This window comes from Danio rerio, chromosome 17 (genome assembly GCF_049306965.1).
Source record: "Danio rerio strain Tuebingen ecotype United States chromosome 17, GRCz12tu, whole genome shotgun sequence".
NCBI classification, from domain to species: Eukaryota; Metazoa; Chordata; class Actinopteri; order Cypriniformes; family Danionidae; genus Danio; species Danio rerio.
The window spans coordinates 34,079,462-34,090,000 of record NC_133192.1 but is presented as its reverse complement, the minus strand read 5'-3'; positions in this window follow the sequence as shown (position 1 = coordinate 34,090,000).

Below are 10,539 nucleotides of genomic sequence, written 5' to 3'. Positions count from 1 at the left end.
CACTGATTTACATTTTCAAGTATTTTAAATAAACCCTTAACCCCAACATTTGACTTTGTCCATGTTAAAATTAAGTTTTGGGCTAAAAGAACCCATCCATTTAGAGCGTACATACACACAAATACTTTTTTAAACATAATATACTTCATAGACCTGGTTAGTTATAACTCAGGGAAGTTTAGTCACAACAAATGAGCATCTGCTTTGTGTTTTACCTCTCCGTCCTTCCTCCACACGCTACAATTTTCCATGAAGCACTGCTGTCCTTACACAACCCTCTTAATGTTGACTTCACCTAAAGTTCCAGCAGAATTCTCAGATAGCCACATCGCTTCGGCATGTTATCTCATTATATAACACCTTATAAAGCCATGGATTCAGCGTTTGTCTGACACTTTGACTTTAAAAACACATTTAAAAAGAATAAGAGCTTTTTTTATTGTATTTACATAAGCAGAAAGATTCTTCAACCTGAATAAATCAATATAGACTGCATTTATATGTTTGCTTTTGTGTAACAGTTGACATTATGTGTAATGAACTATGGTGTAGCTTTAAGAGCAAAAGTAATGACTTTGTTTTGGACTTGTGGGAAGTTTGACACACTTAATAAAATATAGGTCAGCAGGAGTATTAAGGAGACTGTTCTTCCTGTTTGCATCAGTGTATGTGTCTGCACGCACACAAAACCCCCCCGTTGTGTTGTTTGCTAACATTCTTGTCTTAATCTACTTCTTTTCACAGCACTTGTTTATACTTAAGTGGGCAAAATGCTGAACGTCCTGTAAAAAATCCCTGCGGTGACAGAGATTCAGGTTTCATCGACTAATAACTGGGGTTGTCATCCCCCTCGTCCGGAAATGGTTACTGTTTACTTAAAATCAGACATTCCAGCTCAAAACACCTCACTTATGGACATAAAAACAAAAGGGTTAGGCACACGTTGAAACTGTTAACCCTGTGTTATTCTAAACCCTGGGTAAACAAACCCTGCTTCACATTTCCATTTGTAAAGTAGCCAGGGTTAGCAAATAAATTAGGTCTGTATCATCCTAAACACTGGGTTAACATCTTATTTGCAATGTGTTTTTGACCGGACAAATGCAGTGTTACCTTTTTACACCAAGGCTTTAGATTTGTGCATCCTCACATAATGTATAGGAAACCTATATATATATGTATATATTTATTTATATAGAGTTAGGAAATAAGTATTCAACACGTTACCATTTTTAACAGAAAACATATTTCTAAAGATCCTGTTGCCTTGAAACTTTCACTGGATGTTGATAACAACCAAAGAAATCCTTATATGCAAAGTCAACAGATTTAACTAGCTTACAAATTAAGTTATGTGTAGTAAAATGAAATGACATTGGAAAAAAGTATTGAACACATGAAGAAAGGGTGGTGTAGAAATCAGTGAAAGCCCAGACAGCAGCTGCAATCTCTCAGTAGTTATTCCTGCCTTCCTCATAGTAAATTAATATTAGCTGCTTCAGTCCAACATCTAAATTAGCAGGTTGATGAGATGAAACCAGGGTGGACATTTCAGCAAGACGATGAACCAAAACTCAGCCAAAGAAACTCTCAAATGACTTCAGAGAAAGAAAATCAAGCTGTAGAATGACCCAGCCAATCACCTGACTTAAATCCAATAGAAAATATAAATTAAAGATCAAGTTTGATAGATGAGACCCACCAAACCAGAGATTATAACTCTGTTAAAGTAAAAAAAATTCCACCTGAACAATTAATGTGACTTCATTCTCCATATGAGTCATCTTTAAGCAGCCATCACCAAGAAAAAAAAAAAAAAAAAACTTTTATATAAGGTATTAAATACATTTCAGTAGTTCTGTACTTTCTCCTTGTGTCATTCCATTTGTTATTATTCATAACAATTTTTCAGTATTTTTTGTTTTTTTATATTTGTGCGTGTATTCTACTTAAGAAATATTATTCCCAGGAACAAACATGACGTGTTGAATACTTTTCCCCCAACTGTTTATCTACTGTATGTATATATTTGCATATGTAAATTTTTAGATTATAAAGCTTTTAAAAATACTGTCTTTTTCATTTCAGCTGGTGCGCATGTATTTCCTTATCTGTATGAAGCCCATAAATACGCAATCACCGGCCACTTTATTAGATACACCTTACTTGTACTGGGTTGGACCCCCGTTTGTCTTTAGAACTGCCTTAATCCTTCATGGCATAAAAATTACGCAGTTGCTTCAGATTTGTCAGCTGCACATCCATAATGCGAATCTCCTGTTCCACCACATCCCAAAGGTGCTCTATTGGATTGAGTTCTGGTGACAGCGGAGGCCATTTGAGTACAGTGAACTCATTGTCATGTTTAAGAAACCAGTCTGAGATGATTCACGCTTTATGACATGATGCTTCTTCTGCTGCTGTAGCCCATCTGCCTCAAGGTTCAACATGTTATGCGTTTAGCATACTTCAGCTGTAACGAGTGGTTATTTGAGTTACTGTTGCCTTTCTATCAGCTGGAACCAGCCTGGCCATTCTCTTCTCACCTCTAGCGTCAACAAGGCATTTGCGCCCACAAAAGTGCCACTCACTGGATATTTACTCTTTTTTTGAACCATTTACACAATGTGGCAGTTCTGTGGCAATGTAACTAATGTCATTATTGAACAATTGTTTTTAAACAATATGACATTATTTAATTATTTTAGCAAGTTTAATCCAGAATTTAGTCTAAATATAGACATTTTGTCAAAATATAAATAAATTAATAATAATAATAAAAACTGGATGTCTTAGGCTGAGTACACACAGCATGATTTTCCTAATAATTGGAAAAAACGTGTTTAGTTTTAGTTCAATTTCTGCTGTGTTCATACTGCATAATGGACCTGTGACAAAAGAATACACACTGCATTAAACTAACAACACTAAACAATTGCTGACAATTCTGTTTCACAAACGTGCACAAGAAGTAGTAAGATCATGCATGAGACTGAATATAAATGCAAAAAAAACAAAAAAAAACAGGTGGTCAATAAATAATTTGACAATATTTAATGCTATTGTAAAGCTTATTTATTCTGATATTGTGGTCTATAACTCTCCACTGCTCTGTATCCTGCTCTTTCATTGGCTGTTGGTCACTGCTGATATGTTTACTCATTGCAGTAGGAGTTTTAATCTCAAACAAGTTTAGATATTTAGCATGTCAAATAATCCAGAGGCATTGGTCACAAGTCTGCGATAATGTCTGATCACTTGTGTGAACGAGCACTGATTTGCCTCCAATTTCTGGCTTTTTCGACGATTTCACTAAAGCTGTCAAAACTGAAAAATCAGGGCTAAAATCTTGCAGTGTGAACTCTTTTCCACTACACACAGCAAGCGACAGACCGGAAATCTGTACGTTTAAAGTAGTCCAGGAGCTGCGTGGCGTTTCGATCATCTCCGTATGCGGAAAATTTGGTTCCGATTTGAGCTGCGAATACATTGCAATTTTCGAACTCCTCTGACTAGACCATATGCAACTGGCTGACCAGATGTGATCCTTATGCGTGAGATGCAAAATAGTTTTTTTTTCATTATTTTTTGGATAAGAAAAGTCTGTATTAAAAAAAAATATTCTATTCAGAAATAAGTAATAAAAAATATTATTTTTTTATGTTGTTTCCACATTCCCTCCGAAATGTTTAGTGGTCTATGAGTTTCCAGTATTTCTTCATTTAACCATGGTGAACGCACAGAAAATAAAAGCTCTTGCTTTTGCTCTCTTTTATTTTTGGGGACTGTGAGAAGCTTCTCTCCCATGGTGCACAACAAAACTGAAAATTCTGTGCGACTGCCACAAGGGGGCAGAGAAATCCTGGCTCAGTGAAATTTTCTTCATTTTGACCTACGCTTTGCAATGATGCAGCGTTTTTACAAAGAAAGGTCTAGTAGCTATGCCCAAAAAGTTTTTTTAGCACTGTAGCGCCACCTATGTGCTGGCTTTTTTTGGTTTTTTGTGACAATGTAGTGTAGGGGGCTACTACCATCTGACCAAGTTACAGCTCTCTAGCCTAGTCATTATGTACTGGAATAGGAAATAGAAATTGGGCGGAAGACAATGTATAAGTGGTAATAATAATCCTAACAAAAGTACATGTGGAATAAACTGTTTTAATAAACAGTTTGTATTCATGTATTTATGCATGACATCAGAATTAATCATCAGAATTTTCTGTGAATATACTTTGAAAGGAGGGACTTCCAAAGAACTTGAGTTTGGAAAAGCAACATATTTAGTAAATGATGACAGAATTTTCATTTCGAGTAAATGAGCCCTTTAAGTGCACTGTGAAGAATCAATATAAATCCATCCTGGCCTTATGCAGCCATGACTATTTAGGTCTGCAGGATTGTGCCACGGCGGCTCTGAATCAGCAGACTCTAACTGAATTACCTCAATACTTGACCGTACAAACACACCCTTCTCTCGCCCACTCCTGACACAACAACAGCCTATTCTACTGCTGCAGACCTTAACTAATCCCTTTCAAACTGACAGATAGAACAGGTACAGCTATGTAAACATGCATGTCAAATCTGACCTATATTCTTGAAAAGGCATAGGATAGGGTTATTTATAGTCAACAGCGACGGTTAAGGTATTTCCCGCTCAGAGGCCTTGCAAGCTGAATCGGTGTCCTGTGGGCGACTTGGCCATCAGCCCATACTGTAAACTCACAGGAGCCCAGGTCTCAACTGCCCTGACTATATATGGTCTAAAATAATGACATCAAAAAAACTCTTAAAGACCAATGAAACAGTTTTAATGAATTAAAGGGTTTCTAATATGCCCCTTTTAACAAGATCTAAAATAAGCTGTTGGTGTCTCCAGAATGCATCTGCGTAGTTTCAGCTGAAAACACAGATCATTAACTATACCCAGCTGAAGTTGTCACTTTTTGGGTCGGGGGGAATTCTAGCTGTTTTGCATCTGTGCCTTTAAATGCAAATGAGTTTTCTTCACCCGATCCTACCACAATCATCTCTTCTTCAGAAAGATACCCAATGTCAGATAAACAGTACAATGACGGACAGCAACTCAGACACTGATGAAGCAGAGACACAAAGTCACAAATACCACAATAAGACTATAATGCTATAAAAAACAAGTGTATTTACTTCTTCTTGAGGTGCAGCTTGATCATAGCTAGTTGGAACAGATCTTTCAATCACAATCCTTGTAAATCCAGCCTTGTTGACCTGATAATGCGTGAATACTGAGACATGCCAGCAGGCCCGGATTGGCTAATGGGGATGGACCGGGAGAATTCCCGGTGGGCTGGTCTGTTTTTTGACCGTGAGGGCCGGTGTCCCTAGCTGCTTGCACTTTCAGCAGTCACACTTTTTTTCATCTATTTATTTATTTCACCATAGCTTCACTCTTTTTATTCATTATTTTGCCGCAGCGCTGCTCTTTTTATTTATTTTCTCGCAGCCCCGTGAGCAAAATGCAGCCTGCAGGTTAACTAACGTTAATGATGATGTAACTATTATGATTCGACCCCAAACAGCGGCACCTTAGTGAATAATAGAAATCGAATAATTAATATTAATGAATAATACACCTGCTCAATGAAAATCAGATGATTTACTACATTAATAAATCTGACATAACTTGATCAGATTCCCACTGTAATAGTGCCATTGCGTTTCAACGCCACCGACCCATGTTCGAATCTCACTTGAAAAATTATTATTATTTGTTTTTTTTTCATTTTTATTGTTTAAACATATAATACTGTTAGGGCTGGTGAACATTTGAATTTCTCAAGCAGCTGTTTTCTTGGAAAAGACGCGATAGTGTCATTAGAAACTGAATTAAAATCAGTCGTGAACTGAGGTGGGCCGGTCTGGCTTGAAACTCCACAGCTGAAAATGAGTCCCACTCCGGCCCTGCATGCTAGTAATTTGTGCCTGTCTATAAATATTGGTTGGCGGAGAAAATTGCACTACTACTGTATACTGTATATTGCAATTGCTCTGTAACCTTAATTTTTTCCCTTTTTTTGCCAGTTTTATAAAAAAATTCAACTAAATAAATTAAAGTTGTGTTTATACTACTCTAATGACTTTGTACACACACGTCTGTTCAAACAGCTTGCAAACAGTGATTGTGCATGATAGGTGCCCTTAAAGGGCCATGATACCCCCCCCTTTCGGTTCAAGTCTACTTCAGAATTTTTTCAAAAGATGCATGATTAATGGGCGTGGAGCTCAGGGAGCATAAGGCAGGAGTGGGTGTGGCCAGCAGGGGAGAAGGGGAGCGAATAACTGTTGTTGACAGTTAGCTCACAAACTGAGACACAAACCGTGAGGAGACGCATGAGTTTATAGTTCACGAAGTTAAAATGCAAAGAAATAAATAGTAATTTAATGCCCTGCAACATTTGTTATTCGTAATCTCATATACACATAACCACAATTTATATCATTATAAAGATAAGTGTGCTCATGTAAACACTATAAATGAGGATTCTCCCTCGATCCCCGTGTCTAAATTATAGATCTTGAATGCAGACTCAGTGCAGCAGGTCTCCTGACGTGTCTATTTTAACCATTAGCCCTGCTGGTAATATAGAGGATTTAGGCAAACACAGCAGCACGGCGATGTGTCTGAATGTGAACGAACTCCTGATAAAAGTCAACGTCCGCCATTCTTCAATTCTCGCACTGCTCTCCCGACAAAAATGCTTGCAGCACACACACAGCTTTGCTGTATGATCGGCCCTGACAGTGTCGCGGGGAAAAACATGCAACAAACCCCGTGGATCATGGAAACAAACACATACGAGCCTTCATGAACGCCTACGTGCTGTTGGTCTGTGTCTCACAGCTTGCTTGAAACTGGCAGGTCTGCCTTCGGAAAGCATGCTCTCATGAATAATTGAGCAGCCGGCTCTTTTCATAGGATAAGAAAACTCCGCTATGAATAATAATGAGAAACCGATTCGTCATCATTGCACTTGCAGTTCTGCGCTACGTCGCCGATTTTGATCCCTCCCCAAAAATCATTTTAAACCCAGAAGCTGAAATTAGCTGACAAAAGCTCAAAATTATCCAGTTTTCCCCACAATTAAAGCTGACAGGTGCTAACATTGTCTTAACTGATGCTCAACACACACAAATCTGTTAATATAAAATAAAAAGTTCTCCAGGGTGTCCTGAACCTTTAAAAGGAATTTCACTAATGAAAAGTGTTTCTAAATTCTGCATATTGCCTATTGTTTTTGCAAAATGCGCATTTCAGTGTTTCTCAAACACGTAATGGAGGACCGCAAGCTCTGCACATTTTCCATGTCTCCTTAACTAAACACAGCTGATTCAGATCATCAGCTCATTAGCAGAGACTGAAAGACCTGTTATGGGTGTCACAGACAAAGGAGACATCCAAAACATCCAGTGTTGGTGGTCCTCTGGGAATGTGGTTGAGAAACACTGCATTATTTTATATAGTTACTTTTGAGGAAAAAAATATTTGTTATTAAATTAGATATTAAAAATACATATGTTAATTTACACATTTCTGTATTTGGTCATTCATGGTGCAATTATTCACTTGTTCAAGTTGAATTATGGGACATTTATTTCTGCTTTGGTGACTTTTGATGTTGAAAATCTTTCACAAATACAGTTTTAAACATTGTTAAACTTTATAGATTATTATTCAATATCAAACTTTACCCAAGTTGACCTAAACCCCACTGGGATATTCTATTATCTATGTATAACAACATTTATCTGTCATAATTCGCTTATTTTAGTGCAAATATTGAGCATATGATGCAACTGTTGTATCCCATACTCAATATTTGTGTCAAATGAAGTGAATCAAAGAGCATAACCCATCTTTCAGCTTTTACCAGTACTCAGTGTTCTGTATATGTCTATGTGCACTTATTACCCATGGTGTTTAAAGTGCCCTTCGGACTGAACATATACACGGCCTGTGATTTGGAGCCTCACTAAAGATGTCTGATGACTTTAGAAGGTTCAACGGGTTTTTGTCCCACAATCACACTGTTGCATGCCTTAACGTCAATTACGTATTTTTCCATTTCATTAAAATAGTATAAAATCATGTTGATCCCTTGTAGGTTTAATTGTAGCATATTTATTTACATTTAGACATAAATGTAACATAAATGTACAGCTTGTATTAAACTTAGTACACTTATTACGCAAATACATCTCATTGAACATTAGACATAATTAGACATAACCTATATTCAATATAACTGCAGGTTAACTATGCTTATATATAATAACTTTAACTGATAAAGTTATTAGTAATTAGTTAAAGTTAGTAACTAACAACTAGGCCCACACGGAATCTGCACGTGCATAAATCCACAGATTTACACAGTTTTTTAGCCCATCACCATCGATTCTATGCATTTACTTGTGTAAATGTGTGTAAATTTATATTTATCCAGTTTTTAAATTATTTGTCTAATATTATTGTGATCTATTGATAGAAATATTATAATATTCATATGATTCATTTAGAATACAGTTTCTAAAGTAAAATGTTATGTCCTTTAGTGGATATATTGTATGATAGACTTGCTTTGTTTACCAAATAAGTGGATTTAGATGGATTTGCATTGTAAACATCAAATACAAGTTAAAAACGTCTTATTTTTTATTCCATATATTCCATGATATTCCCAAAATCATTCCACATAAATCCACAGATTTTTTACATAATTATCCGCAAAATAGCAAAAAATGTCCCCAGATTTAGTCTGGTCCTACTAATAACCTTAACTTTTCTGCTTTTGATTGTAATGCAATAACGTGCACTGTTTATGAAGATGATCTGAAACAATAACTATTGTGAAGAGTGCTATACAAATAACCTTGAATTGAATAAACATATAAAGATTCATGCAAGTAAAATATCCAACTCACATTCTTTTTGTTTGTGGTATTAACCAAGAAACCTATTTCCTAATATACAAGATTATGAACTGTCACAGAGATGAGTAAATAAAAAAATTTTTTCCTGCAGGTGTCCTTCCTCTCCACCTGTTGTTTATGGTTTTGATTGTCTTTTTTTCAATAGGGGTGGAGCTTGTTTACGCAACATTTATTATTCAATGTTTTTTTCTACTTATCGCCTTTGTTATTTGCATGTGCATAAGTCTTGACCCTAGCAGACTACTATTACTCTTTTGTTGAATGATCTGTTTCTATTGTCCTCATTCGCAGGTCACTCAATGCTACTGTAAGTATGCTAAATAGTAAATGTACACTACACTCTCAGAAATAAAGGTATACAAGCTGTTACTGGAGTGGTACCTTTTCAAAAGGAACCCATTTGTACTTGAAGGGTCCATTTTGGTACCTCAAAAGTATATATTAGTACCTACAGATTTTAAGAGGAAGACTTTTGTACTTTGTGGGTACTAATATGTACCCTTGAGGAATTAATATGGACCTTTTAGGTACAAATTTGTACCTATTGAAAAGATGTACCTATTGAAAAGATGACACCTCAGTGACAGCTCACGTACCTTTATTTCTGAGAGTGTAGCATAAATGATTTGTGCATGCTCATTCAAAGCACTGAAAACAAACTGTTAGGCAACACGTATAAATCCAGAATCGAAACCCAATCTGGTTAATATACTTAAACTTCGTTTGCTTTGTGACTGAACACAATTAAAGATGTTCTGGAGATGTAACCTTTGTCGCATTTACATAAAAGTGTTACAGAACACCACTTATTTAATTTCCTTATGAACTATTCTAAAATGTTGATGAGTTATGGAAGTCTGGGAACATTTATGACATGCTATGGCATATACAGGTATTCTTCTTAATTTGACACAAATAAAATAGGAACTGATTATAGGTACATTTAAAAGAAGACTGTTTACTGGTTTTAAATGGTTTTCTTCATCTGTTTTGACCCAAATTTGTTTTGACCCAAGTCTGACAGTGACTTACTGACTGTTTATGACAGCAAAATGGGTATAACTTCTATGCACAACAACAGAGCAAAACTTTATGACTAAATTATGACTTGATCTCACGAAACAAATCATAAACTTACTAGTACTAAGTACACTGGTGGATAATACATTAAAATGATGTTGTTATTTTTTTTTTAAACACCATCACCACAAAATCAAGGAACAAGTCTGGGTTTTCTGAAGGTACGAATCAATAGAGCAATGGAGAATACTGGAAAGTACAGCGATGAACCATGATTGAGAGGATCAGTATATTCTGCGAATGACTTAATCTGTCAGGTTTGTCTAGTTTGTCAGGACTTCAGGAAATCAGTTGTAAATCTAATTGTAAATAATGGTGTGCAACTCTGTCATAATCATAATTGTTGTTGTATCAATGTAAAAAAACTGGCATTAAAAAAAACAAATTGTCATCTATTTTCCCAAAGATTAGCAAAAGCATGTCTTGAGAAACCAAAATACATTGAAGCCTATTAGAATTCAGTTAGAAAGACCCTATAAAAGCCAAACAAAA